We start from the raw sequence: 3,748 nt of genomic DNA, 5'->3' as shown, positions 1-3,748 counted from the left end.
ATAATCTCTCTCCTAGATCGTTATGTTCTCTTAATTCATTCTCAAACCAGCTAGCAATTTCTAAAGTCCTGTCTAATTGGATTCTTCCAGTTCTGGCATAGACATCTGAGAAAGACTTGTGGACCGGAACGAGGAGTCCCATGACCGGCCAGGTCAGTGTGTGCGGTCTGGGGATGTATGACCCCAGACCCAAAGCTGTGCGAGGTAACTGGAGGTTTCTATTTCTAACGCAATTCCACATCTAAGGAAAATGTAAGTGATATAATTGCGTGCTTTACCCCAGGAGCCTGGAACTCTGTGCAGTTTCTCTGAGTGCTGCCGGGAGGGGCCCTGGGGATTTTCCAGGGGGCAAGGGAAATGGGAGTGGGGGAGAAGCCAGAGCCTCCAGACTGGGAGTAAATGTCTGTTTGCTGTTATTAGTAGTTGAGGTTGGCGAAACCTCTCTCGCTCCCTTTGTTGGCTTGCCTGCCAAAGTTGATTGATTGTCCCTAGTGTTCAGAGCTGCGTTTAATTCCCCACTTTCCCCCTCTACTCTGCCTCTTCTTGCTAACAGGGTCATCCTTCAACTCGGGGTTGAAAAATAGAAAGACACAACCCTGGGTCCCCTTCCCCTCCAAAACAAGGACATTTGACTACATGTGATCACATTTTTAAAAATGTGTTGATTGGCCACTGCAGACAAAATACTCGACGAGAACAGAGCTGTGTGGGGCTCATCAGAAACGACCCTCAGCCCTAAGTCCATCCTGGCGGTTAACCTGAAAACTGTGGAACACACAGACACAGGATGACAGCGCCCCCTTGGAGTGTTTCTTCCCAGAAGCAGGTTTGCTTGATCTGTGTCGTGTCCAGCATTACTTTGGGGCCTCGGTGAGCATTGGGAGAGACAGGGAAAGCATGCAGCTCTGAGAGGAGAGGTGAGGCGAACAAACTTTCCGTGCAGACAAAGGTTGGGGAGTAGGTGGGGATGAGTCAGCGGCGCGCACCTGTGCTGGTTACCGAGGAGACCAATGAGGCTGGGCAGGGGCAGGCTGTGTAGACGCTATGTTCATGTGGGCGTGGGTCCCGTTGTTTAGTGACCACCACATCTGGACGTGGCAGATGAGGGCTTCCTGGGAAAGCCTTCGTTTCTTTAAATGGCATTAGAGAGAGAAAACAGAAAAAGAAATGTTTCTAAGGTTATTTACAGACACACACACGCTGTCAATGAAGTCCTTTGCCCACAAGAAGCAGTTGATTCTTGATCTGGCCCCAGAACTGTGCTGGACGCCAGACATGTTTGGAATGACAGGGATCATGGGGCGAAAAACTCAGGAATGCAAAACAGAAAAAAAAAAAAAATGAAGAAAGTTCCAAAAGAAAATGCTGGCCTACAGGTCTAATTACACAGTAATGGTGCCCGAACAAGTTTAGTGCCTGTGTGGGACAGACACCGAAAACAACAAGATCAACAACCCAGTCCCTCTTCTGGCAGAACTGGTGGTCCCTGTGAAGTGGGGAGGCGACCTCACAGAGAGCAGCTCTGCTCCTCCTGGCGACCCAGAGGAGGAGAAGGGCAGAGCTACCGTCACACAGAAAGGACCTATGGGTGCCTTTCCACGCCACCAGCCTGCAGGGGCTCAGCTCAGATCGCCAGCCACAGGGGACGGTGGCATTCTACGTCCGACCGGATTCACTGAATGCGTAAGTTTAAAAATAATTTTAGTTTTCTTTGTCAGTAGAGAGAACTGCCAAATGCTTCACAAGCTTCTTCCTTAAAGAGTGAACTATTTCCCCGGAACATTTATTAGTACATATTAATAATTTTGAAATATCTTATCATAGGCAATGGAAATAAAAACATCTACCTAGCCGGTGTCAAAGTTATCATAAGTTCTGAGCTAGAAAATTCTAAATTCTAATGAGCTTTATCAGGTATTTTGTTCTCTTAGTTTTTTATGTTGCTGACACTATTCATCCAAAGGGCATGGAAACATTGTGTATTTTTAACAGGTAAGAAAATTCTGAAGAACTAATTTTTCTGCTTAACCTTAAGTTTAATAGACTTAGGTCCTTGCAAAGGAAGTATGTATTTCTACCATCAAAATCAACCTTTCTTGGATTCAAAATCTTTATGTAAGTCTAATGTAACCTGATCACCTTAAAATAAATCTTTCTGAGAAAAAAATGTTTTTTTCTGGGGCCATTCTTTAGATGACTCGATAATACAGTTGTATGAATGGATATCCAAGGTATTAACTTCTTATTTTCATTGCTTTGCATTTTCCTCAGAAATTACTCCTTATCGAATAAGCTTATTATGTGTGCAAAGGGTGCTTCTATAGGCCTGGAAGAAGCTGAATGGAAATTTGAATTGAATTTTTTTTTTTTTATGCCTACAGCACCTGGTCTTCCTAGATGGTCTCCCATCCAAGTACTAACCAGGCCCGACCCTGCTTAGCTTCCAAAATCAGACGAGATCGGGCGTGTTCAGGGTGGCATGGCCATAGACTGAATTGAATTTTTCCTCCCTCTTTTTTGCATTCCTCCCACCCTTCTTCCTATTAATAAGCATTTTTTTTTTTTTTTACCCTAGGGTTGACCACATATTTAGTCTTCTACATTCACTCCAGATTTCTTTGGAAGATAGCAACAAAAATGGTGTCACAAGGTCCTACCAAATTGTCAAGACAGAGAGGATCCTCTATAAATAAAAAAAAGAAAAGAAAAGAGAGGAATGGAGAACGATAATGTCCGATTCTTTATCTTTTTACTAGTGTCGCCAAATTAGGAGGCGAAAGGTCATACATTTACGGGATCCAAAAGCAGTGTATACTCTTGGGGATATGGCAGGTGGGAGGAAAGAGGCAGATGAGACTGAGTCCATCTCTTCAACACACATACACTTCAGAATTACATTTCAGTTAGTGGCGTTTGGTGCTGGATGTGATTTTGCTGAGCAATAAAAGGAGACCTGGGTAGAGCCAGGAGAAAGGAGTAAAATTATTGGAGTTTCTCAGCCTTAGCTCTAGGCTTTAGAGTCAGGGGTAAAGAGGAGGAGGACACGCCTGATGTCCACTTGGTCACTCTCCTGCCCAGATCAGAGTAGAGTAAGATGAAGCAGTTGAGGGTAGAAGACCAATTTTTTTTTTTTTATGCCTACAGCACCTGGTCTTCCTAGATGGTCTCCCATCCAAGTACTAACCAGGCCCGACCCTGCTTAGCTTCCAAAATCAGACGAGATCGGGCGTGTTCAGGGTGGCATGGCCATAGACTGAATTGAATTTTTCCTCCCTCTTTTTTGCATTCCTCCCACCCTTCTTCCTATTAATAAGCATTTTTTTTTTTTTTACCCTAGGGTTGACCACATATTTAGTCTTCTACATTCACTCCAGATTTCTTTGGAAGATAGCAACAAAAATGGTGTCACAAGGTCCTACCAAATTGTCAAGACAGAGAGGATCCTCTATAAATAAAAAAAAGAAAAGAAAAGAGAGGAATGGAGAACGATAATGTCCGATTCTTTATCTTTTTACTAGTGTCGCCAAATTAGGAGGCGAAAGGTCATACATTTACGGGATCCAAAAGCAGTGTATACTCTTGGGGATATGGCAGGTGGGAGGAAAGAGGCAGATGAGACTGAGTCCATCTCTTCAACACACATACACTTCAGAATTACATTTCAGTTAGTGGCGTTTGGTGCTGGATGTGATTTTGCTGAGCAATAAAAGGAGACCTGGGTAGAGCCAGGAGAAAGGAGTAAAATTAT

At 43.9% G+C, this 3,748-nt stretch overlaps 2 non-coding genes across 2 annotated transcripts; both read right to left on the bottom strand.

Annotated features, from left to right (window-relative positions):
• Nucleotides 1-2,372: 2,372 nt before the first annotated feature.
• LOC112482970 lies at nucleotides 2,373-2,491 on the bottom strand. The gene has a single exon (XR_003047460.1). It is a non-coding gene; the product is annotated as a 5S ribosomal RNA (ribosomal RNA).
• Nucleotides 2,492-3,135: 644 nt separating this feature from the next.
• Nucleotides 3,136-3,254, bottom strand: LOC112482958. Its single transcript, XR_003047459.1, has one exon. It is a non-coding gene; the product is annotated as a 5S ribosomal RNA (ribosomal RNA).
• Between the last annotated feature and the right edge of the window lie 494 nt (nucleotides 3,255-3,748).

Source organism: Pteropus alecto, unplaced genomic scaffold (genome assembly GCF_000325575.1).
Source record: "Pteropus alecto unplaced genomic scaffold, ASM32557v1 scaffold16, whole genome shotgun sequence".
NCBI classification, from domain to species: domain Eukaryota; kingdom Metazoa; phylum Chordata; class Mammalia; order Chiroptera; family Pteropodidae; genus Pteropus; species Pteropus alecto.
Note: the sequence above shows the minus strand (reverse complement) of the source record. Positions and strands in the feature narration are given on the sequence as shown.